The sequence below is a fragment of the Falco cherrug genome, chromosome 5 (assembly GCF_023634085.1).
Source record: "Falco cherrug isolate bFalChe1 chromosome 5, bFalChe1.pri, whole genome shotgun sequence".
Taxonomy (NCBI): domain Eukaryota; kingdom Metazoa; phylum Chordata; class Aves; order Falconiformes; family Falconidae; genus Falco; species Falco cherrug.
The window spans coordinates 93,581,969-93,609,130 of record NC_073701.1 but is presented as its reverse complement, the minus strand read 5'-3'; the positions used below and the strand labels follow the sequence as shown (position 1 = coordinate 93,609,130).

The following is a 27,162-nucleotide window of genomic DNA, read 5'->3' as shown; positions in this document are numbered from 1 at the left end:
GCAACATCACTTGTTGGCATCCTCTCATCTGATCCCAGGCTGCAAAGGGTCGCAGCTCCACTTGTGAATTACTGGGTACCCTTACAGCGGTATTATCAAGTAAGGAACAACGTTAGAGTAGCAAAAAGACACGGCTCTGCCCTCGGCTGGGGAGGCACACTGGGACAGCCTCCAGCGCCAGACCATTTTTAGCAAAAGCAATCACAAATACAGTTAACTTCTTAGCTGACTTGTCTACAAAGAGGGAAAGGCTCCATACGATAAGCAGCACCCATTATTACTCTGCTGCAGAATTTAGTTCTTCCAGAAGTAATACACTCTGTTTTGCCAGCATCTAACAGCAAACCATGTAACACAAAGATGCAGAGTTAAGGTACCTGTAAATGCACTGGTTTTGTTTCCCGGCTTTTGTGCTTCCCAGGGCTGTCCTTTGTTGTGCAGCTCTGATATTTTCCAATTTTTTTATATTTGGATATAGTAATTGCTAACACAGAGTCTAAGGCTAGCAATCATAACATCTATTTACAACACGCACACTGGCTGTGTGCACCTATTCCACCAGCCTCCCGTTTGCTTCAAACATGTCAGTCTCCCTGAGGACACGTTCAATGAGAAACCACGCCCCACCCTGCAAAGCCCTGCTTTACTTGCTGCCGAGCCTCCTGCATCCCCCTGGGCAGATTACTTTTGGAAGGCTGACCAGGGAATATTTACCAGCTATTGAATCAACAGAGTTCAGCCACATGCCAACATTTCATGCTGTTACCTAAACGGTGTCAGAACTCTCAGAACTCCATCAAAACAGAACTGGTTTGCACTTTGGTATTAAAAGTTATGTCCAGGCCTGAACACCTCGTTGAGGGCTGGGCCACACAGCAGGCTCCTCTGGGCAAAGATTTCTTTTCTAAGCAGCCATTACGCAAGTACCAATCTGTGAAAAAAATCTGAAACTCAAAGAGAGAGAACCTTGATTTGACATAGTGCTCTTGCTGCATGTTCCGTAGAAGGGAGGTCACCCACATCTTTAGATCTAACGGAAAGTAGGAAAGAAGCACCAAGTGCAAGGTTCTGCATGTGGGCTGGGGCAACACCAAGCACAAGCACAGGCTGGGCAGAGAACGGACGGAGAGCAGCCCTGAGGAGAAGGACTGTGGGGTGTTGGTGGATGAGAAGCTCAACTTGGCCCAGCAACGTGTGCTTGCAGCCCGGGAAGCCCAGGGCCGGGGCGGGTGGAAACTGGGCTGTAAATCCTGGGCCAGAGTTATTTCCTGCAGCTTAAGAAAACTGCGTGGGTCTGGTGATGTCTGGTCGCTGTTTTTAAACCCACACCCCCCCCAGTCGGTATTTCTAATAACAAAGGGTTAAAAGCCAGCAGGCAGTCCCCGAGGTGGCGCGCAGGCAGCAGGCAGGCAGGTGCCAGCGGAGCCCAGAGCCCCCAGCAGCATCAAGGGCAGCACCCACCGCCGCAGGCAGCGCGGCCGAGCAGAGCGGAGTGTCCGCAGCAGCGCGAGCCCCGCGCACCGCCCCCCCGCGGGGCGCCCCCCCTCGCTGCCGCAGCCGCCCCGCAGGAACTGGGACGGGGTGCAAAGGAAGAGCGGCCGCCGGCCTGGGAACTGCTCCGCCGGGCAGCGGCCGCTGGGTGATACACGTGTCAGCGAGAACCGCTGGAACAGGAAGCAGCTGTTTCTTCCAGCTGTGACACACTCACCCCTGGTCATCGAGAACACGGAGAGAACACCGATGCGACACCCGTTGCCGTGCCAAAGCTCCATTTCTTGCAACATCGCTACACGTCTGACAAGGGAAGCCAGCTGGCAGCTGCTGCACATCTGTCACCGCCAGAAAGCACCCCCGCTTCCAAGGGGCGTCCACCAGCAGACGGAGATCTAGGAAGAAAAGGGAACGCTGAGTACACAGCAGGGCCCGGGTATGTTTCCCTCGGCAGCGTACAGAGCAACCGCATTTCTGTCGGGCACTACAAAATACGCTTCCAACGGCAGACTAGAACCTGATCACCTGAGGCCGACCCTGCCTGGGCAGGGGTACAACAGGGCACACACGGGAAACCACATCCCACCCTGCTCCCGGTAACAAGACTATCGGTAAAAACACCTTTATTACAGAAGGTGCTACTTATTTAAAATACCTTATTACAAAACATCTTATTACAAAAGTTATTTTTAAAAAAGTAGTATCTTGTTACAAACCACCTTATTACAGAAGTTACTACTGGTTAAGAAAGATCTTATTACAGAAGCTGTAAGGAAAGGTTTCGCCTCAGTTCATCTTACTGCCCGGTGCTCCCTTAGCACATCCCGGCCACAGCTGGGAGCTACACAAGCCGAGGCGGTCCTGACAGCTTCTCTGCTCCCTTCTCGTGCGTTTTGCTCAGGGCTGGCTCGTATGAACACGCATGAAGCCATTACATGGATGGTTTAGGTGCTCTTCCACATGGATCTCCTGAACACCACAAGTAGAGGATGTGCCCCCTTTATCCTTCAAACAGTATTTTAACATGAACACAAATGTATAGCTATTAAAAACTTAAGATCTGCTATCAACATAAGTACAATCTTCCTCTAAAAGTTTAAAAAATATTTTCAAGACATAATTAGAACAGAGTACTAGAATAATAAATAACTTATCATTACAGATACCATTAGCATCAAAAGGAAATTATTAAACCAGAAGAATTCCCCAGGAACGTAAAAGATCAGCAGCTGTGACATACATACACTTGCTGGTGAAACAGAGAGCTGGTTCAGGAAGGAAGAAGGTTTCCTGGTTAATCACTTAGAAAATTAGCTCATCTTTCCTTTAGCTGCTCTCCTGAAATCTCAGACCCATTCAGACCCAGAATCTTGCGACTTTCCAATGCTTTTGTTTCATACACGATCCCCAGTAAAGGGCCACGGTACGACTGCAAGCAAAGACAGCGAGAGCACCAACCACCACCTATGCCGAGCATACTGTAGCTCCCAACAACGTTAAATAGATAAATAAATAAGTGAAACAGATTCCTAACAGAGCACTAAAACCCATCTGCTTCCCAGTAAGGATGTCTCAAGAAAGTGTTTAAGGGTTCCTGTAAAGTTCAGACTTTCCAAATCTAAAGAATACAAACAGCTAAGGAATTACTTCATATTAATTACTCTGACCACTCGGTGCTTTATAACTTGACAGGTAGAAAATGTAATGAAAGAGGCCTACTGAACAATACCCTACCAAGTTAAAAAGAAAGCAAAAAATAGAGTGGTGTGGGGCTGGTTTTTTTGCTGGTTTTTTGTTGTTTTGTTTGGGGCTTTTTTGTGTGTGGTCTTTGGTGTTTTGTTGGGGTTTGTTGTTTTTTTTTTAAACACAGCTGAAATGATCCAAAGTGGCTGTTGTGGGCAAAGCTCCACGGCTGCTGGAGTCTGACAGGGGAATCCAGCTGGCAGCTGCTGCACATTTGTCACCCACTTCTCACTCTCTTATTTCATCCTCCAGAAAGCACCCCCGCTTCCAAGGTACATCCACCGGCAGACGGAGATCTAGGAAGAAAAGGGAATACCGAGTACGTATCAGTGCTTGGATATGTTTCCCTTGGCAGCATACAGAGCAATTGCATTTCTATCAGGTACTATAAAATATGCTTTCAATGTCAGACTATAACCTGATCACCTGAGGCCTACTGTTTAAAGAAACAGGAATTCTTCCAATTTTTCAAAAATTTAAATATAAAACCCCAAAGCAGATTATAAGAAAAGTGCTCCCATTCTTCAGTATGTATTATTTAGAAATGCCTTTGCCACCATGGATACCAAAAGCCAAACATTAATTACTATAAGCCCCTGGCAGTATCTACAGAAAGGCCTGACCTGCTTGTGCCATATCCCTTTGTTTACCCAGAAAAGGCACAATTGCCTCAAAGCACACCACAGCCAGCGCCAGGATCCCAGAAAAAAACTCGTGGCGTCACAGAGAGGACAGACAAGAGGCTCCTTTTTTGACAGTTACCTCGATCCACAGCAACACAGAGATACTTCCCACGTATGGCCAGATCTTGCAGGTCAAGAAAGTGAACAAGTACCCCGATAAAGTCACAACAGCGCTACCACTGCAAACATCACCCACAAGAAATTTAACCTCTAAACTAACACATTCACATCTTCCAGCCTCTGTTCGTTCTCTGTACTACAAAGTTCCTGCCCAATAGGCACCACTTTTGCACTTTCTGACACCTGCCTCCTGCCAAAGCAGACTCTGTTGGGAACACATCTTGAAAACGCATAGGGATGGAGAAATGAGGGGGCTTGTAACAATGCACCTCTAAATTATGGCAAGTTAAGACACAGGGTATGACACCCACTCATCCCAAAGAGCAGACTGCCAGGACAGGCAATTTGAAATGCCTTCAATGAATATATAATGACGTCAAGGTAATGGCAACTGAGCTGGAGCAAGCAGCTGCCACTCGGACTCCCGAGAGCAACTTCGCTTTGGGCTTCACACAGATGTTCAAGAGCTCAGGGCCAGGCCTGTCCCCACATTAACTCTTAACACCTTTGTAGGAAGAGATCTCACTGTGACCGGGTAGGAAAACTAAATGAACATTAACAATATTTTTGGCTGGAAGGTGCAGGAAACAGTTCAAGGGAACAGATGTCAGCATGGGAGACCTTGCCTGAATGAAGATTTGCCCTTAGCAATTGCACCTAGAAATCTATTTACCTTGGAGGGAATGAGAGAGAACACACAGCGACACAACTGCAGCGGCATGGGAGTGGGTGGTAAATGTCTAGGGCACCTTGCAGCATAAAAAAGAAAAAAAGTCAGAGAAAGTCATCAGATTATTTGCAGGACTAGACGACTCACAGAAAATATATGGTCAGCCATCGAGAAAGAAAGATTTTTTGCTTAATGTCTCAGCATCAGCTTAAATGCTTCAATCCACAAGTAACAAATTCCCCCTGCTCCATTCTGAGATGCCTATTTCCAGAAAGACGGGCTGCAAACAAAAATTCCTCCCATCAGAATCTGGTCCTTCTCCCGTGCTCTTTTAGAAGAGGAAGCACAAGCCACAGATATTAGGTCCAGTACAGCTGTGCTCACGAGCTGAGTGTGCCTGTGGAGCACAATGCAGAGGAGATGGGGAAGGAGACTCAAAGTATGTACAGAGTTCCTCTCAATCCTTTGTGAAGTCCAAAAGGACTCCTGTTGCAAGTGTGTATGCTGCCAACAAAAGCGGACAGATTTATTTCAAAACTCCCATTTTAACAGACAAGCTCAGCTAGAAAGTAGTGGGAAAAGCAGATGCATCATCAGCACCTTCAAATCTATGTCCTAAGAGCGAGCTTGGGGCTGAAAAAAAGCAGTCCCTGAAAGGTGAACTATTCCTTGCACCTCCGTGTGATAAACACGGCAGGAGCTAGAGCACCATACCCATCGCCTCTCAAGAAAAGGAGTGGGAAGGGAACAGATGGCACAGCCTGTAATCATTTGCAATGATGTATCTTAGCGCCGAGTTAAGTTCTGCACCCTTTGTAGCAGACTCTGGCTCCCGGGAGGACTCAGAAGTAGTTGAAGAGGAGGGTTCTTCACCCGCTGTGTAGTTAATCTGCATTAATGACATTAACTTACAAAAACCACAGTGGATGCTAAATGTTTGCACAGCTTCAAAAAGGGACTCTAAAAATCAACTGAAGGTTACTGAGGCCTTTTCTGCTTAATGGTACAGAAATGCCGAAGACACTGTTGGAGACAGGACAATGAACTAGAGACACCTTTCATCTAGATTCTGCTGGGCAGAATGTTCTTAAAACTGGTAAACTAGAATTTAGCTGAGAAGGCTGGTTAAATACATTGGTTTTCCATTTGAAGGAAGCAGATAACCCATCTCAGTGATTTATGGTGCTGCAGAGATGGGCTGGCAGCTACGGAGGGAAACCCTGGGGACGGTGTTTTAGGGAAAGGACGCTTGTCTTTTCTTGCTACAGAACAGCTGTGAAATGCAAAGAAGTCCAGTCCACTCTTTGGAGGGAAGCAATGCCTTCTCCACAAAGGCGGGTTTGATTCTTGGTGCGTTTTTACAGATTAACAGCTCGGGTTGGGCTCAGAGCTGCTCCCAGTCACTGAAATGTACCACATTATATTGGCTCTCGCTGTGTGGTATCTAGAACTTGGTGTCACCACGTAACAAAGAAAAGTGATGTTAAAGAAAAGTGACATTAACATAGAAAAAAACAGCCTACTGAAATAGATGGAAGAAGAGCCTTTTTCACAGCAGGGTGCATGTATCAAACTGCAGGCTCAGAAAACTTGCAAAGGAGTGCCCAAAGGAAAACAGGAAAACAGAGAGGACTCCATCACACTCAGAGGGCAAGTTGCCAAGAAACACCTGGAAATCATCGTGATGCATTTTAGCACAGAGAGATTAAAAAAGAAGTTGTTTCCAGAGTCTCACAGAGGACAGGAGGTGCTGACAGACAAAGGTGTAGTCAGAGCAGCAGAAGTCAGCTTGCACTTGAGCCTGCCTGCTTCAGGCTTACAGCTGACATGCAGCCGACAGGCTATGCCAGCTTGGAGGCTTCTATCATGCACCCAACTGACTTTGGGCTAGCTTGAGCCTGATCACGTTTGGCTCAGGTGTGCTGTCTATCTCTACCCTTAACACGCACACCAAGCCCCAAAGGTACAACAGTGGAAATGCAGACCTGGATGACCGTCACATTTCCCAGAGAGTAGACTATGCCAATCGTTGCTAATAAGCGTTAGCACAACAGTGTTTCATCCCTGTGGAACAATCCCATGGGAATGCTTTCCAACATGTTCCTGTACATAACTTTACAACTGGCACGTTAAGCAAATGTTTTGCTTCAGATATGAAAGCTGAGAAGTTTGCTAGTTATCTGTGATACCAGGAAGTAATTGAACAAGAACTCTCGATTATGTGTTTTAAACAAAAGCTTGTCTTTTTTCAAGGTGGCATCCCACCTTTTTTCTCAGCTTCCTGACAGAAAGACTTTATTCCTTACTTAAATGTTTGAAACTGATGGGCATTATGAGCTGAACTATTAACCAGCATCATGATCTGGAATCTAGAAACCACCCTTTGAAGTGAGCAACAGCTCTTCAAACCCCACCATCGGCTCTTTGATGAACAGCTGTGAGGGAAACAGCTTCTTAGAGACTTGCAGGCTGAACCAAATTCCCCTCTAGAATGGATCCCAAGTACTTTTTGTGTCCTCTTATGTCTCTCTAATCTGTGGGCATTTCGGTTTTCCCTTCAGTTACTAGATTTGTGAAGTTTTTAGCCTCAGATACTCTGTGGCTTGTTTTTCTCATGTGCTTCAGGACACTACCAGACTGGTACAATGTGTTCAGTGATCTGAGACAAAGAGTTCAGACTTCTACACTAGCTTCATCAGTTTGGTGGGTTTTGCCCCTGGAACTTCCATAGTTACCTCATTACTCAGTGTTTCCTTCACAGCACTGTCGCCCTCCAGCGAACACGTCTATGGACTTAATCTCAGTATTGTGACATCCAGGTTTCTGGCACAACTCCCAGAACTTCAAGTTTTATTTACTTACATAATTTATACCCTTGCCCACATCAGAGTAATTAGCATAAGTGTCTCTATTGAAGTGTGTTGGTAAGTACACTAAGAGGTTGTACAAGTTTAGTATTTTAACGGAAGGAACAATGAAGTACTCACACGGCAGACAACAAGTAAATTCTTCTACTCTCCCCTTTCTGTAATAGTTAGTTTCAGAGTAGCTGTCACCGTAATCTCTGAGAAAACGTAGAATCTTTCTTACCGAGAGAGTTGCCTGTGTCTGAACTGCGTCTTTTCCGGGAGAAAGATTTTACAGATGAATCTGTCTGTTCTACAGATTCGTTCACAGGCTCAGCTCCTGAAGTGAATTGTCTCTCTTCTGTCTCCGATGTCCTGGATTCACTTTTAACACTAGTATTCTCCTTAAAAAAACACAACACAACACCAAAAGAAATAAAACCAAAGATCACTCAATGTTATCTTATAATAAAACTAATATAAAACCAATAAAACAAAATAAAAGCTATTCTTCTCCACTCCAAAAGGGCATCTAACAGGTGGTGAACACTGCCTAGACAGTTGACATAGTAAGTGTTTTTAACTCAGAAGTAAGGTTGCTAAATTGAAACAACCTCTTACAAAACATCATATTAAGCAAAATATGAGATCAGAAAACTAGAATACACAAAGTTAGGGTACATGTCCCCACAGTCTGAACTTTTCCCTCAGTTATTAAAATAGCTAGAAGAAATAAGCTAGAAGAAATACAGGTGCACTCATTCTTACCAGCACGTGTAATAATAACGACAGATCTAGCTCAACTTGACAGAGCTGTGTGATGCAGAACCACACGTGAACCACACATTTCTGGTTGGGAATCTCACCCCACCCCACACAGTCGTTAAGACATTAAGTTATAATGTGTTGCTTGCTTTTTAGAGCCCTCTGCTGCTGCTCTACATGTATTTTGCAGGCAACCATTTGGCAAACTGGTACATTTCCATGATCATGTGGCAAAAACCTGTAGCTTAAAAAAAAAAAAAAAAAAAAGACCCGGACAACCAAGTTCTGTTTCATTTTCACTGAGGCAGTACAGGCCCAAAGTTAAGCACCTGGAATCTACCTTTAGACAGAAAAATTTTCACAGTATCACCTGTTCTAGAATAGTCATCTCTTCTGCAAATATCTTATGCATCAATAACCTAAAGATGAATGACTGCTCAGAGCCTGCAATGTTTCCTTCTATTAAGGGGAAAAAAAGCTTTTGAAAACCATTATGTGCGAGTTTACAGAAGACAAGAGGTCACACCTGGTAATAAGATAGTCTTTCCAAAAATCATGCTCACCACCTTGAGTCTGTCATTACTCAATGTTGAGTATATAACAGGCTATGTGTATACGTATCAATAGAAACACACATACATTGCTTGACAAAGTTGTATAATAACATTCAAAAAGGCCTGTGCAAATACAGTAATGGAGTACTCCAGGGAGAACTAGTTCCCTCCCACACACCTCCTGCACTTGCTGGATACCCATTTGACTCGGTTTTTCCTCTTTGAAATGTGCTGTCTGGATGTATTGCTTTAGTACTGTTAACAAGGCCACGTGAAAAACACGTGGCTAGCAGTGCCTTTTGTCTGATGTCTGAACCACAACTCCTTCCCAGGCACAAAAACAAAGAAGGCAGGCAGGCTGTAGGTCACTACCTTCACCAGCTAGAATCCAAGTCTCACGAGTGATGATGACTTCTCTATTCCTGGTGACATTTCCATAATAGCAAGTTCTAGAAAAATCAGTGAGCAGCCTTCATCAAGTAGTGAGAGAAGGGAAGATTTCTCAGGTAAGCATTCTAAACCAGATATTCCACTGGACAACTGCTCTAGAAACAATTCTGCAAACTTCATTATTTAAAAAGAAGAGACTAATGAAAAGCAATACCAGGCAGGGGATGTAGAAACCAAACTGCAGTGTTTGATAAAGAAAAAACAAGTAACATGCATATTGGGATCACCATTATTAAGAAACCGTTACTAGCCTACGTGGTGAAAGTAGTCTAGACACTCTAACTAGCAGTTCTGCAAAGGACCTGGGGATGCTGCAGTGCCCAGTAAGGCTAACGACACCTTGGGCTACACCGGGACGAGCGTGGCCAGCAAACTGAGGAAATTTCATTCCCCCTCACTGGTGAACCTGTACTTCCAATGCTGTGTCCAATTTTAACCCTTACAGCTGCGTGTGTGGAAACTGAAGAGCAGTCATACTGCACAGCACCCCTTTCAGATTTCTTTTTATCACTGTGTTTATAGAATCTTACACACCAACTCTTCAGTAATCTAATGTAATAGGTAATAATACCATTTTCATCCTAACAGCATCAGCCTAGCCCACACAAGTCTGGTTCCCAAGCTATCCCTTTTTTTTATTGTTCGGTCTTTTAAGCGAACATGTTTCTGACCATGGATTCACCGCACCTGTGGACAGACCCTCCACTCAGGTCTAATACTTCTGCAACTTCAGAGTCCAAAACATTGTTTGGCAGAGAATCAAGCAAAGCTACCAAAGCTGACAGACGTGAAAGTTTTGCCTTTTCACTTCAGTTACTGAAAAACGCCAAAACTGCTGCATCTCACTACTTACATGACTTACGAGACACTGACTGGACTATACCTATACCCAGCTGGAACCATGATGGGAAGCTGAGGTACTAAAATTAGCAACTCGCATGAACGGGGTTTGCTGGATTAACCCTCCCCAAAGAAAGCAAGTGTTTCAGCCTTCACATAGGTATGCTGCCAAGGAGACTTAACGAAATCGGAGGCAAATTCCTCTTGATCAAGCATTACAGAAATGTTCTATTTCCACTTTAAGAAGAAAATAAAACATTTCTTAGGAGTAGGAGTGGAATAAGAGGTGCCCATAGAAGGCCAAAGCCTCTAAAAGTCTAGGACAGAAATTCACTGAGGCTGAGAGGACAACGCTGGATCTGAACTGTTGAATGTACTAACTCTTTTCATGTAAAGAGCTGCTCTTTAATTTGCTGTCTTTTAGGAAATCGGGAAAGCAGAATAAAGCAGGTTTCTACTAAACTGTTACTTCTACGAGGAAGACAGTTCAAGGCTCAGTGCTGGTCACAAGAGTAATTAAATGCTGGGAAATACTGTGAACGAAACAGAAAACAAAACAGTACCAGCTTGGTCAAAAGGTCCCGTATGCTAAAACCGACAGTTTCAAGGGCTGACTTCAGTCCACAGAGCAGAAACCCAAGATGAAGTACACAGTATCATCGCAAGTCTTCCGGCTGAAAGTAGCTGGAATGTGTAAGCAGGAATGCCCTGCTCTGTTTGCGCTCCTTGTTCTTGCTCTTCCCTACACATCAGGTTACAGCTGTTGTTTTGAGACTTGACGCTGGGCAAGACAAACCTTTGATCTGACCCAGCAGAGCTGTTCTGATGCTCTTGTATGAACAGTGGAGGAAATTGCTCCCCCTCTGCTTGTGTAGAGAGGAATAGAGCGGTCTTCTGTGCACGCCCACTATTCTGTCATAAGCTTGCTCTAAAACACATGGTACCAACAGCCACTGAAAGCCTGAGTGCTTCCAGATTCAGGGATGAGGAAGAAAACTGTGCTGGAGCCTGATGTGAGGAGTACAGGCACCGAAGCCTCCTCTGGAGAGTTCTGCACCTGCCATGACCCCAGGCTCTGGACAAGTAGGGTGTTAAGTTAACCTTCCCTCTCCTGAGTTTGGGAGGAGGAGACTAGTTAAAGAGTAGTTCTAACAGAAAGAGGGAATCTGTCAAACAAAACGCTGAACAGTCCCTGAATTGCTTTTCAATTGCTCAAAAAATGAGGCCAGTTATTTAACCCGTTACAGTCCAGGACCAACATCAGGATTCTCACAAATATACAAAACCTCCCTCCCAAACAACTACGTGGTTCGTGTGCTTAATTCCCCCAGTTCTTGACAAGGAAGTTCGGGTCACGGACTCCAAAGGCCTTCAACAAGGGACAACCTATCATTCTAAAAATGCAGTTCCAAAATTCTAAAACTGACAACATTTAAAGTGCGGTCAACACTTAATATAATGAGTGGGCACCAATTAAGGAGTGCTGCCAACTCTATGCACTAGGCACAGGGATGTGCTCTTCCCTACACGGTACTGAGCAGAACGGTCTAGTCTAGGCTTGAGCTATGCAGAGGCTTGATCAGGATACACACCCCTTTCTAGAAAGATACCCAAGAGGAAGATGACTAATCTTTATAACGCTGAAAGCAACAACGGGAGGTTTGCGCCAGCTGATGATTTCCGATCTAGAAACTTCAGTGAAGGCGTCAAGCTACCGACAGAACAATAAGACAGTAGCTTCAATGCACACACAAAAATGAGATTGAGTGCCTACATGCAAGGTAGGTCTCATGCAGCAGAAACAGATGCAGTCAATCTCCTGAGCTTACCTTGTTTTCAAAACAAAACAAAAAAAAAAAAGCAGAGCACGCATTTGCTGCCTTAACAGAGTAACATCTAGAATGCCCCTCACCCCTCATGAGACTTATAATTTTACATACCGGGAAGACCAGGTACAGGTAGACCGAAGTACAATTACAACTTGTTGTACACCACAAAGTATAAACCAATGAAGATGCTTTATACCAGTCAAATGTGAATAAACTATACTTTCCACAGAAAACAGAACTTACAACTATTTATCAGAAACAATCTAACCCTTTATCTAAATTTAAGCAAAAATCTGCCTCCAGCAGCAATTCTCAAAATACCCTTCTTTGTTGGAGATTAAAGATGGTATGTTACAACCTAAAAAAGCATCCACTTCATCACCACGAATACACCTGCACTACGCATGTTTCCCATGCAAATGAGCACCCTAACTTGGCCAACAGGCTGACACATGTCATGCTCATTAACATGGGAAACATGGGATACTTTTTCATTCCGTCTTCTTTTTTATATCTTGCTTTACCAAGCAAACCCTTCACTGTCCATAAAAAAAAAGCCATAAAAAGGCTTAATTAAAGAAGCCTTCAGTTCTTAAGCAGGCAAGAATATTGAAAAGCTACCGGTCCAGACCCTAGCATTACTATCAAATATAGTTAGCTCAAGAAAGATGTTGGTTTACCTCCCCTTACCCCTTACCTGCTCTGGACTGAACAATTCTTCCTGAAAAAACATGAGGGAGAACTCAGCTGGGCGGTGATCTGGTTCTTTGCTCCATTTTTCATCTGCTTCCTGTGTGGTCAGAAGTTCCTGTAGTATTTTAGCAGCAGCAGCAGTTTCCATAGACAGAGTGGGATCGGCAGCACAAAGAATGTCAGAAGGCTGTAATGGAGACAAATTCAGTGCTCCATCTGCTTCCACCAGAAATGATGTGTCTGAAGTTACAGGAGTGAGACATTCCAGCTGGCTTTCCTCAGTTGAAGAAGGTGCGTAACTATTAACAGGCGGTGCCTGATTTCCATTAAACTCCAGGATCGAATACTGGCTCTCTACAGGTGCCACTCCCACCTTTTCAGCTTTGCATGATGAATGCACCTCAGCGGCAACCTGAAACGTGGCTTCAAGACTGACTTCTGCCTTCTTGTTTTCTTCAGATATATTACATAGCCAGTCAGACGGCATCAGTTCAGCTTCATAAGATGACTGCATTGGAGGATTCTGGAAAAAACAAAATACAGTGAACTTGTGTATCAAAAAATTACCGTGACAGGATGTGTACTGATTCTGTTTATCCATTTATCCAAGCTTGAAAGATTGTCCGTTATTCTCAGTTAAATAGCAAGTTTAACCAGAAGAAAAAAGAAAAAAGCTACTGCTTTGTCTTGGTTTTCATTAACCACCTTACTCTTGGCACGCTTCCTTTCTTCTATTCATGGTCTACCCTGGAGAGAAGGTTACTTACTAGGAGCTGGTGTATGCCTGCAGATGCATTGTCTGCACACCCTTTGCACCGCAGGTGTTAAATATACCCAAGCATTCAAATCAGAGACTTCTGGTCTTAGTAGGACCTGTGGGGGTACACTAGAACCACCCTCTTCATGTGCCACATACGTAATAGAAAATGAGAGAGAAAATCCACCCGCCTTCAGTTCCTTCTAAAACTCAAGCATTCCTGTTGTTGTAGTATAAAAAAATCAGTATAAACCACATCATTTTTAAGCAAAAGAAAAAGGTCCACATGCTGTAAATGTGCATATGGACAACACAACTTGAGGAACTCACCGCTTCTTAACCAATAATACCATTTTCCTCCTCAAGTGATTGTCCATAGGCACATCTACACAAGGGGTGCCCCCCAGGAACGCCCCAGTCCCAGGATGAGTGGGAGTTCAAATACCGGTGAAAGCAAATACTGCAAAACTGCCCTGCCTGTCACAGCCTCACATCTGGACTCTCCGGTCATGACAGTGTCCCACAGAGGCACAACCCAAAGTCTGCATCGATCTGCATAAAAACCCGACAGAATTTCAGGTCAGAAACACTTCTTGTAGAACCTACAGAGACTGCCTTTGCCATCACAGATCAGGTCTGAACACTACTAAAATTTTTCACTGTAATGACATCACAGGATGACAGGACACAATCAGCAATCCAGTGATGATTTTTTTAGTAGCATTCATATATATCGAATAACCTTTAAAACAGAATGAAGACAATGAAAGAGTTTTTCCAAAGCAGCAAGTCCTACCCAAGTGAAATGATAGATGGCATTTTAACAGCCAGTGTCTGTACTGCTACTTCTTCTGGAGGTGACTCAGTCAAAGGACACTAGAAGGGTCATTTCTTCTGACAAATACAAGTCATACAATGATGTTGAACAGAAACTCAGGTCTATTTAAAATACAGCCTTCTTTTGGAAGAGATCCAGTATGAAGGAGTAGTCCTTAGTGCCTGACTATCCTTAGACCTTCTAGCTGAGGTCATGGTTAATGAAAAGCTACTTCCAGAGACGAGTAAATTAGAGAACAGGAAGCTACAGGATCACCTACTAGGAAAGCCGTATCAGATCAAATGCCAGTGAAGGACTTGGTCTCTCCCTGATGGAGATACCACAAAGAGATGAGATCCTGTCTCCTGGGTGTGTGAAGGCAAGTCCTAGTGTGGATTCGTGTAGATGTGCCAGTTTGCAGATAGCCACAAACTGTGGAGGGTGGGGGGAAACGGAGGGGGAAATAAAACCTGGAATTTGAGAAATTTAGGTTAAGTTAAGCAAAATCTTTTCATTAAAGGCTAAGCCACCTTTATGTTTTTATGAGATAGGTTCAAACATTATTCCTCTCATTTGATTTTTTTTTCAGTTCTATTTTTTTAAAATGTTAATAAGGTGTTTCATTTCTGTTGCATTGCTTGTTCAGTGTCATAAGTAGTCAGGATTCTAAGTAAGATCTGGATTACCAAACCATCCAGGAATAAGATCATCCCTGCCAAAAACCAACCAACCAACCCACCCATACTGAATCTTTTTCTGCCTCTTCTTAGGGGACCTCAGCTTGAAGCTGTTACAGCACATATTGTCCTCTTGGATGCACTACAGGATCTCGTGTGTATTTCCAACAGGAGAAAGGGGCCACACAAAGGTACAATTTAAATCCTTTTAGTTCACCTGGAGAAGGATGGGGGGAGGCAGCAATGAAACAAGGAAAACCGATAAAAGATTGAGAAGTCAGGGCCTGAAAGACTAATAGCTTGCTGGTCATTCAAGCTCAAGAGGAAAAATGGTCTAACTTAGCAGAAGTGGTGAAAGAGAAGACGGGCATTTCACTTACAAGATTAGCGTAGCGTGTGCAGGAATTAAAGCACAACCACACCTTTTCAGGGACCGCTAGGACTACACAAATCTGGCTTGAGTGCTTGGACAATCGGAATTAGTTCAGACTTGATTTCTTTTTGAAATAACATGGCTGATTATCATTCCTTATTACAAATAAAAGCAAACTACTTAGGACTGCTTTTAAGGTCAGAAAGTTGTTCTTTTTTCTTGCACGTTTATTTCTTCCATTTCCCGTTACCTCTTGCTTCAGTTCCACAAGGAAATACCGACAGCTTAATAACCACGGTAATAGCAATAATCAAACGGCAGGGCTGCTATTAAAAAAAAACAAAACGAGGTGAGGGCAGGAAAAAAAAAATTAAAAAAATCGCTGAAATCCAATATGTAGCCTCAGTTCACATCTATGATAAAGCAGCGGGGAAGTATTGAGCTAATGGTTGTGAGCTGCCAGCACTGCTGTTGCAGAAGATAGCAGGAGGTCTCTCAAAAGACTCATTCCTACCCAAGGATACTGATTCACCACACTAATCCAAACCCCACTTAAGAGAACCCAAATGAAAAATGGGTAAGAAGTTGTACCTGAGCTCCCTGTTTTGTAACCAACCGTGATGAGAGTGTAATACAAACCTCTGAAACCCCGATTTCAGAAACCTGGTGAGATACACCATCATCAGCCACCGTGTCTGGGTATAACCACCTATGTCCCCTTGCCATTCCACGCAGTAATTCTCTGTAGCTTTTCCTGGAGAGCAAACTGCAGCCAACCAACCAGTTAGTTACCGGCCTGGTCTGCCCATGTTCCAGTCAGGGTCACCTAACACTTTCAGCAGCTCAGGTGCGTACTGTACAAGCCCAGCAGCTGGCCTCCAAGACCCAGAAACTCCACCTGTCTTAATCTCTCCTAAACTTAAAAGTGATGCTCTCTGCAAGACCCAGTAAGAACAGCACAAGGTTAGGCTTCCTTGTCCAAGAGTGCCCGCTTTTCCTTCTGAGACCACAAAGCACCGTCTGGATCCAACAGAAACGGGGCTGGTAACCAGCTTGCTGACTACTAGTGTGCCGATACGGTTCGCTGTCTTCGGGACTGGTCCAGCAGTTTCGTATAGGCTTTGCCACTCCTACCTAGCAGCACACAGCGTGACCAAACAGCCTAAAACGCCCCGCAAACCACACTTCAACAGCATCGCACTGAATTCCTGCAACTGGTAGAAGGTATCGAGTGGAACGATAGGAAATATACCATGCAATAGTTCTATTTTTTGTGAAGAACAATAAAAATGCTTAGTCAGCCAGGGCTGATAAATTTTACCGCTTTTGAGGATTTGTGCAAGTGGTTACTGATGGATGATCAGTACACCAGCCGGGCAGGATGCTCAGTACTGCAGCTTGCCACATCGCCCAGCAGAAGTTTGGGGAAGTATATGCCCCAGAACACACAAAAGGCAAACTGATTATTCCCCACAGCTCAGCAAGAACCGCAGGCAAACTGCTGTCTTCTGTACCACCTGCACAGCCTGTCACCACGTTCCAGGAGAAATGACCTAGGCTATGCTAAGACTCGGAAATCTCAAGAAGTCCCGTTGATCCACGCGGTACGATAGCTGTGTTACCCTGCTCAGAGACAGCCGGTTACTGACCTGGTGGAACTGATACAGGGCACTGCTCGCCTTTGGCCTTCTGTCTGCCCAGATGCTCGGCAGCTTTTTGCTGGGGGTTTCCAGGAAACAAAGCAACCACTAGCAAGTGGCCTAAAGCTCTTCTGACTCCACACACTGCCCATGGACTTGCTTCTCCAAACAACTGATTTTTACTAGACCCTTCGGACACTGTATATTATCCTTCAATCTAGCCACAACACCACCTCTGACAACTCCTTTGGAATGATTTACTATCCCATGGATCTCGGCCTTCCGAGATAAGCTATTTAATTGTGACTGCCCATCGCTCAGATGGATCCTCATGTCCTGGAGGAAAAAAGCAGCTCACAATGAAAGTGAGATGACAAAGATGCACTGTGCAAAAAATAAGTACTACAATATCGACGGCATGACTGGCTGTTGGCTATTTATAGCCTTACACTAACGTGTTACCCTGGCCATAACCTGCCCATCTTGGATAAGCTTATTTTTTAAAAGAAGTCATGAATAAAAGAGAAAGGTTGATATTTGCAAGACAGGAAACTGGATGATCAAGCTTGGGTAGGTCAACCCTTTTTCAACACGCATAAGCATAACTTGCTTCGCTTGTCCTCTGTGAGGGGGAAAAAAGTATATGCGTTATGCTGTAATAGAAAAGGAAGCTCTTGCATTTTTACTTCAGATCTTCTGATATCTGATAAGCCAGGCCCTCCAAATAAGGCGCAGTTTCCACTAAAATTACATAAAGCATTTACAGGAAGTACTGGAGTTATCTTTAATAAGAGATCTCCGAGGTGGGGCCCATTCCACAAAGTCACCTTAGTTTTTCTCGTTCATCAAATCAAACTCAGGACTGCAGGAAACTATCTGAGACAAAGAAGTGGAGCTGCTTCTCAGTATTTTCATAATATTAAAGAATTTCTTTTTGTCCAGGCAAGAACATTCTTCCAATACAAATGCAGGCTCATTAACTAAAAGTGATTCTGGTGAAGTCAAGCAAAAACACTCCACTGATGAGGACACCCACTATGCTGCTACCCTGAAACCTAACCTGAATTACAAAACTACTCGTTTAACATTCAGTGGTTCTTTGAAATAGGTATTTGTAAACCACATCACTTTCACTTTATCAAGCAGATCCATTTTCAAATTTATATCCTTAATTTCACAAGTGTATAAACCTGCAGTTCATTCATACAGTCTCCTTCGCTTTCACCTCCTTTCAGTAGGCTACGCTCACCTGGAGAAAGCTGTCGTGGGTGCACGCTGAAGCAGTAGGACCAGCACAGCCAGCCAGAGGATCTGTGTGGGCTGCTGCTGAACAGCTCTGCGGTGTGGCTGCAAGAATTCAAACACAGCTATCAGACTGCCGGGACTTGTGCCAGGTGTGCAGAGTTCTATTGCTTACTTTGATTAAACATTTCAATAATCACACAGTAAGCGAAATTCCAGAAATTTATTCTTAACCAAGAGTGTATCATTCCGAAGAATATCATGACTACTCCTAAACTACCACTCACCAGAAAGGTCTTCATAGGTAAATGAACCCTACAGCCACAGATGCATTCAAAAGGCGCGACTGGACTTGCACTGTCAGGTGGCACCAATAACTAATATTTCTCACATGGTCTCCATGACTGATTTTTCATTATTAGACACTCTCGGATAATAAAGCTTCAACGCATTTCTTTGACGCGATTCTACTACTGTCAAAGGTTTTGCAGATAGTTGAAAGTAAACAGAACTAAATCCTTAAACTAATTATGGTCTAAGGCTAGTGGGGAAAAAAAAGACTTAGATGAGCGTATTTTATGTTACTGACTTTTCAATAAGAATCATAATGAAAAACCAGGGAAATCTTTTTGTCACGGAAGTTAACAAACAAGTTTGAATACACACAAAAAGAAATCTTTTGACAAAGTTCTACTTTGATTTCATTTAATGGGACTTCAAAAGTGAAATGAAGAGAGTCAAGAATAAGATTGAACATACATTCTTTAGTTCTCTCACTTACTAAATACATATCTTAAGGTTAACTATCACTTTCCAAACAAACTAATCTTGCTGCTGTGCTTTCATGATGAAGGAAACCAGACTTTTTCATGTGGACATTTGAAGAAACACGCCTTCAGCATTCTGTATGTTATAATATATAGAAGAAAGGATAGCGGAGAGATTAAGAGATACACAGGCACAGAAGTAAAACCGCTGAGACAGTCCTAGAGTGACAGTGAAAATTAAAAGATTTATCATACTCCAGTGAAATGTCACTTACACTCTCAGAAACGCGAATTAATTCACTGGAGGTTTCAAACGCCTCAGATTCCCTAAGTTTCTGTATTTTAGTTTTGATTACACCTTGCAAAATTTGGTATGTTTTCACTGCGTTCTCGCACCCACCTCCCACCCGAGAAGATTCTACCTGAGCAACATAGCCAAGTTATCCTTTAAACTTAAAGCAACGAGCGTCATCCAGTGAGAGAGATCTCCATATTCATGTCTAAATCTACGCTGGTCTCCCTCAGCTCCCCTACAGGCAGTACTTCAAAACAGGCACTTCCAGGACACCAGTAATCTTACCCCAAGACAAACTCTAAACCGAGCTACGTGAAATCGCACCCGAGACGCCCCTTTCCTTCCCTTGACTACGGGAGAGGGCTGGGGCCTTAGCTGAGACAGAGACAACTACAATTCATCATGATGAGTTTCAGCCTATGCTCTGTAACCAATAGAAACGCAAAGCGGGGACCACCTCCCACCTTAATTAAGCAAGTATTCTGGATGAGGCTTGGAGCTACCTGGTCTAATAGAAGGTGTCCCTGCCCATGGCAGGGGGGTGGGAACTTGCTGATCTTTAAGGTCCCTTCCAACCCAAACCATTCTATGACTCTCAGGACACCTGCTCCTGGGAGAAGACTTAATAGTTAGCAGCTGGTGAGGCAGGCTCCACACTCTGGCCACCACAGTAACCTTTGCATAAGGAGCATGTGGCAGAAGTTGCCTGTCTCTTAAACATTTAAGTGTGTCTACAAGAAATGCCCAGCTCCTCAGAACCCTTCCTTGACAAAAATGACATTATGGAAACTGTTGATTATTGTCTGAAATGTTCTCAGCAGAGGTCTCAGAAGACATGCACAAAAGATGTAATGATTTCATTGTGTAGGATTTCTAAACAGGGATAGCTAGCTGTCTTTGTGAAGGTGCGGCTGCCAAAGGAGGAGCAGGCAGAAGGAAAGAATAACAACTGAGCTTTAGTTTGTTCAAGGAAAGATCACTGTTCTGAATTTCAGAAGTTTTAGGAAAACTAAAAAAAACACCACAAACCCACAACAAATACACCACCACTCCCCAGAAAATACCCCATCATGTGATTTTTCCCATTCAAGGTAAGGGCAAGGAAAAGAACAGTAATTTGCTTCAACTCCTCTTCTGAAGAATAAAAACACTTCAGTGAGACTGATTTACTTTGTAATTGAGTGATTAAGTGAGACTGACAATTGTGGCAGAAATAATTTAGAAAAAAGAAAGGAGCCAAGACTTTTGTACTTTCTAGTCTTCAGTGCATAAAAAAATACAACATAAAGAAGCTAAGCAAGAAAAAAAAATTTAGATACAAAAATAGTATGAGCAGAATGAAATATTCTACACCAGGAGTCCTCAAACTATGGCCCACGGGCCGGATATGGCCCCCCAGGGTCCTCAATCCAGCCCCCCCTATTTACAGAACACCCACACCACCCCCACCCGCGCCGGGGGTTGGAGGGGGAAACCAAGCAGACGCAGATGACTTCCTGCCATCTAATCCGCGCGCCGGCCCCCTGTTTGTAAAGTTTGAGGACCCCTGTTCTGCACAATACTTTTGACTGATCTTTGAGTTTAAAACCTTAACCTGGAAAAACATGAGACCAAGGCCTAGGATACTACTTCTTAACAAGGTCTCAGTGCTTTAATACCATTGTCCAAGTTTTGCTTAATTAAAAAAACAAAAATGAAAGTTAGCCTCACACCGAGTAGTATTGGACAAATGTTCTTCTCCTCGCCCTTTCACCTCAACAGAAAGGATATCCAGAAAATCACCAGGGGACACACAAAATCTGGAGGAAGGACACGAATACCAAACAGAAACTCCTTTTGCTTTAGGTCCATCTTCCTTTTAGACTTGACACTTTCTAATTCTCACTTGAGATATACACATGGTGGAGTATTGTAGAAAAATATTTGAAAGTCTCACTTTAAAATCTATTTTTGAAAAGCAAATGCAGAAATTTTTTTTCATACCTGTTGGATAGCAGGCTTGTGAGTACGGCACTGAAGATGCAGAGCTGCTGCAATTTGCAATGGATGCGGCAACGCTTTGAGTCCCTTGCTGAAGTGGCGGAAGAGAAGCCACAGGCTGGAGGGTGTACGTGGCTCCTGTTGGAAGTGTCTGGAGTACAGGAAAGGCAGCCCCTTTATCTGGAAAAGCTGGGGAAGCCCCTTGCCCTGGCAGCAACCCAAGTGGTCCCTGCTGGATCCAAGTGGAAGGGACTGGAGTCAGATCTAATCTTTGTGCTGGTAAAGTGCTGGGGGCTTGGCACGAGGTTGCCATGTAGGAGTAAGGAGAGAAAACACCTTGACCGTAAAGTTGATGAAACTGTCCTACAGTCAGCAGTCCTGCAGTGGGTACAAAATAAAGCGAAACAAGTGTTAAGGAAAGGAGTTTTCACAGGCAAAGAAAGGCAATATGAGGAGCCAAGGCTCTACAACATGATTTGGGAAGACTACCTTTGCTCCAGCGTACTTAATCCAGAAAGGAGACTGTACTCTTAGACCCGAGCATGCAGGAACTGCTGTGTGGCACACGAGTGAAGCGCCAACACAGAGGTGTCTGCGTAGCATTCAATCTCCTTAAACTGGCAGTAACGAGTTACCCATATTTAGAAATGTGCTATAAATCAAAATGTGTAGTAACTTACTAAACCAAACAAAAGCAGTTTTGAAAGTACGGTGTGTTAAATCAGACAATACATTTTAAAAAAGGGACATCATAAAGCAAGATTTGACCAAACTCCACTACTGACAGCTCACAAACAGCTAAGGGAAGGGCAATGTCAAAATCCTCCAAAGGACTTTGCAAGTACTTTATGACAAGTCATTTATTTGGTCAAGAAAAAAATTTCAAAGCCAGTTTTTTCTCAGTCAGCTCAACTAGTTCAGTGCAGACTAAAATATCCCAGACTTTGCCATTTTGTTATTTCCTAGACAGTCCTTTTATTCTTCTCTATTATTTTATAGTTTCCTCTCTCAGACAGTTACTGTTTCATGAAATGGTATTTGCTTTTATACCATGACAGCTCAATTTCTGTTTTGGTGACTTTGTGGAAACACTGACAGTAACACCGCAAACGCCTGTGCTCATTGATTTCTGCAAGAACTACTGCATTTGTGACTCCCCTGCAGGATTGCATTTAGCCATAAGAATTACGAGTTTCAGGATGGTTCACGTCAATAGGGTTTATCTAGAAGCCAGGCTTTCTCAGACCTGTAGTTTCCAATTCTCACCCAAAAGGACTTTTTTTAAAAATAGCCTCACATTTACCTCTTGCACTCCTCTGATGAAATCAGTAACATACAGTCATTATTCTGCAAGTTCACATTTAACCATTAAGAATCATTAAATAAATACCAGCTGACCCTGAAGATTTGCTAAGACTTAATGTATAGGACCCGTTTATTTCCTGTTCAGTACTTTCACCATTTATAAACAGAGAAGGAACAGGGGTATGAAAATTCTTTTGTTTATATTTTACCTTTGGATAGGGACATGAAGATTATCTAGTTCTAACACGTAAACAAGACACCGTGGGATGCCAAGTTACCAACCTCCAGTTGCTGTCCAGGAATTGTTCCTGAATGTTTAACAGAGCGTTACACCCTGCAAGACACTGGGAACAGACGTGCCCCTAAACAGTCAGTACAGAGCGCACAGTGCATTGTCAGCCTGTCAGAACTTGACTGCATAGAAACCCCAATGTTTTCCTTGTTCTGTCTTTCTAGAAAATGAGACTCCTAGAGCAAAAACTCTGAAACTGCAGCCATAAAAACAGAGGACAAAAAATGAAAGTCATCTCTTTCTCATAATTTCCTTTACCAATGGTCTGCATTACATCAGACAAACCACGTCACTGAAGTCTGCAATGACTCATCTTAGCCTTAACAAGGTTAACATCAAATCATTAGTTTAAATGTTTCCTAGCCTCCCTACTGAAATAAGTTCCATCCCTTCTCAGATGCTTCATTTTGTCTTCTTGGTATTGCACGTGCAGTTCCACACACATCACGGAAAACACCACTTGAATTAGATGACAGTTCCTACCCTGACACAGTAACCAAGAGTATGGGGATACCCTACTCTGCTCTAAAGGCCAGCCGGTGCTGCAGAGAGCAGTACCGTCAACTGCTTCTCCCCTTCTCCTGGTCGCACAGTCCTGCCGCTTCTCCTACACCGCGCCTTACAGCTCTGCACCCATGGGGTGCATCACTCGGGTCCAAGAGCCAGCCACAAATAGGCTATTAAAGTCTCCTCCGATCACTGCGCTGAACCAACACGTTGCTGTATCAGCTGCAAGGAAGATGACAGTTAACATGCCACCAAGGGAATGGGAAGACGGAGTGCTCTTCTGGCAGCAGCCCAAGAGCACTGCAAAGCAAGATATTCACATCTTCCTTACACAGCACCAACTACAAAGCTTTAGGGCCGATACAAAATTTGTGGAATAATCCTGAGGGCTCACACTTGTCTTGGGAAAACTCAGATCCTCTCAAAGAGGGTTAGAAAGACAGAAAACACGTTCTAGGGCTTTTCAGCAGTATTATTTTCTAATTAGCTCTCACCTACTCATTCAATCAGTTTTAAAAACTACGTAGCTTGTGAATTCTTTTTCAGGAGACAACTGACAAAAATCTTACTACCAGGTCTTGTCTCCTTTGCACAAAACTAACAGGATGCTCTAGTTATCACTTCACATGACTCACTGCTTCACACACATTTAATGACAGCATATTAAGCATCCCTACTGATGGGCATCCTTACTGACGGGCAAGAAGCAGTAACGTTCATCTGGTAGAGCTGTGCCAGCTCCACAGAGATCGAGCAAGGGTGTTCTTAGTGTAGCACGCAATGGAGACTGTACTGTAGTCTACAGGCAGCCTGAAATACATGTGAACCATGCTACTCATGCTTACTGGCAGCAGATCTACCTGCATAAACAACAACAGCTTCCCTACACCAGCTGAACTGAGATGCCACCGGCAAGGACAGGTAACCCTTCTCCCTCAGGAGAGCGTTGATTTTCAAATCCCATGCCACCCAGCGCTTCTCAAAAACCCACCAAGGCCCCACATGGCCCACTCTGACTCACCAGGCCTGCTGAGCGTCGAGGGCGGAGGCAGCGGCTGCCCGTTCAGTGGCGTGCCAGGCAAGCGCTGGAAGCGGTTGGGTGGGCGGCTGGTCACATCCAGCCCGCTGCCATCTTCGCCTTGCTGCCCTTCGTCAGGCGCTTCAGGTGGACAAGGAGGTCGTGGCGGTCGCGGCGAAAGTGGGGGCTGCGGAAGCGATGCAGGGGCCCAGTGCAGTTGCCACCGTTGCCTTGTCCACCCTCTGGGCCCGGCCCCCCCACCACACTGCTCCCCGGCAACATCCCCACCTTGCGGAAGCCATAGAGACTGAGCTGTCGCATGAAGCTGCTGAAGTTCTTGGTCTTGAAGAAACCGGCGGCTGCCGCTGCCCCACGGCCACCCGGCTGCGCGGCGACGGCCGGCCCGGCGCCCAGCAGCTCGCACTCACAGCGCGGCTGGTTGATGACCAGCCCCCGGCCGGAGGCACCCCAGCGAACGGAGCGGCAGCGCGGGCTGTTGACCAGCCGCCACAGCCTGGCGGGGAAGGTGTCGGCACCGACGGGGACGGGCTGCTGCGACGCGTCCGTGTCGGTAGGTGGCACCAACGCCGCGCTCAACCGCCGCCCCGCTCCTCCGCTCCCCCCGCCACGCGCCGAACGGCACGTGCCCCGCCTGCGAGGCGCCGCCCGCCGCGCGCGGCCCCCGGCCCTCAGCCCCGCCGCGGCGCTGGTCCGCGCAGCGCCCCGGTCCCTCGGCACGGCACGGCCGCAGCCCGGCCCCCCCTCAGCCCCACCTCAGCCCCGCCATCCCCCTCAGCTCCCCCTCAGCCCCGCCATCCCCCTCAGCTCCCCCTCAGCCCCGCCATCCCCCTCAGCTCCCCCCCGTCCATTCAGCTCCCCATGTCCCCTCAGCCGGGCCATGTCCCTCAGCCCCGCCATCCCCCTCCGCCCCGCCGGTCCCCTCGGCCACCCCCTCCGCCCCGCCGGTCCCCTCACCCCGCCGGCCCCTCACCTCCGCTGCCACCAGCATCTGCCGTAGCTTCCGTGAGCGACCGGGCGGCTGAGGCCCGGGGCCGAAAGCTGCCGCTCGGGGCGGCCCCGCTGCCAGCCCGGAGCCGTCCCGGGGGCAGCCTGGACGTCCTTGAACCACGGCGCGGGTGGGCGCCGGGCCGTGGAAAGCGGCTGCAGGCGGGGCAGAGCGGGGAACACGCGCTCCGCAGCCCCGCGCCCCGCCATGGCTGCCCGGCGCCCCGGGACCGCGCGCGGGAAAGGGGGCGGGGCCGCAGGGCCACGTGACACAACATCGAATCCCAGGGAGGGGAGGGGCGGGGCGGGGCGGGTTCTGCTGAGCAGCCGGACCTGCCCGGGCGCCGCGGCTGCCGCGGGGTGCGGGCGGCGGGGACGGAGAGGGGCGCGGGCGGCGGGGGCTCGGGAGCTGCTCCATGTGCCGGGGGCACCCCGGGCTGGTGCGTACCCCTCCGGGAGGAATGCAGCCGGCAGAGCAGGTGTTGCAAAGTGTCGGCTTAAAAACCACTGGCAGTTCACAAAAGGAAAAGCAAATTTATAAAGAGTGCAGAGGAACACGGAACAAATCGGGAATTGTGTCACATTTGCCCTAAACCCAGCCCAGACCTGTGCAGCTCTGATCCCCACGCCAGAACAGATCAGGTGGAGTTATAATGGGGCAGAGAAAATCAGCAGCGAGGGTAAGAACTAGCTTCAGCGGAAGGAAATACTGAAGAAGGAATCTTCAGAGGGGCAGTTATTGTGTAAAAAGATAGGTAGTAAAGTTGTAGTTAGTGTAAAGGAGGCAAGCACGACTAATGGAGGATTTCAAATAGGAGAAATCAGATCAGGTACTTAATCACAGGGAAACCGGGGAACTAATTGGCACAGGATGTTTTGGGTACCACAATGTTACTTGGCTAAGGGAGGGTGTGGGGGGGTGCGCGTGTGTGAAGAAAAGAGAGAGGAAAAAAGAACAAGATTAGCTACATTCACAAAGACTAGAACTCTTAAAGCGGCACCTTTGTCACTGCGAGTGCTTGCACTGAGCGCTGGCACAGCTCTGAGGCGGTGCCTGAGCTGCACTGGTGCAGATCTGCCCTCTCCTCAGCCTTGTGCTGCCAGCTGTGACTGCAGGCAGACTGCAGGAACCAGCAGAACCATCCTTACCGCTGCAGAACAGGAATCTGCTATGAACCAGCAGGCAAAGAAGAGCAGGGAGCCGGGGAAGGAAGAGTGCGGTGATCTCTCTCTGCTTGCATCTTGCCCACAGGTCACCAGCAGTGGCAGAAGAAAATGACATTCCTCTGTCTTGGCTGCCCTCAAAGCAAGACAGTGAGAAGACTGAGCACCTGTGTGTTTTGTGAGCTCAAATATATTATCTTGACCTCAAATATATTATCTTGGAGTTGTCGTAAGATTTCTTAGCAAGAAGGTACAAAACCAAACCTCTTCTTTAACTAAAGTCGTCCTTATTGCTTTGGTTTACAGCACAGCCCCTAACCACCAAGGCAAGTAAAAGCGCAGTAAGTTCCAGAAAGGGGGCAAAATTGAATAAACTGATGGGAAACTGTTCCTATTTTTAAACTGAAAGTAATATCCCTCTGCTCTTCTGCATAGCTGAAGTGAGGAAGATGATGTTTGGGTGGGGTTGCTAACAGAGTTTCACACTTCAAATTAAACCAGAAGCAGAAATTTTGTCAATGTTGTCATCAAAGCTGAAATCCAGCACCACAGAAGGATGCTGCTTTACCCAAGGAATTAATGGCCTACGATTCTAGTAAGCTCATGCTGTCATCTTCCCAAGAGGCTTTGCAATTTTTT

The 27,162-nt window shown here is 45.6% G+C and overlaps 1 pseudogene across 1 annotated transcript; it reads right to left on the bottom strand.

Moving 5' to 3' along the window:
* Positions 1–366: 366 nt before the first annotated feature.
* On the bottom strand, positions 367–25,569 carry LOC129736196 (heat shock factor protein 5-like; annotated as a pseudogene). Its single transcript, XR_008732459.1, has 8 exons — positions 25,346–25,569; positions 24,358–25,006; positions 21,236–21,610; positions 18,198–18,295; positions 12,689–13,207; positions 7,798–7,957; positions 1,709–1,886; positions 367–931 (listed from the first exon to the last, which is right to left on the bottom strand). The product of XR_008732459.1 is annotated as a heat shock factor protein 5-like (transcript).
* Between the last annotated feature and the right edge of the window lie 1,593 nt (positions 25,570–27,162).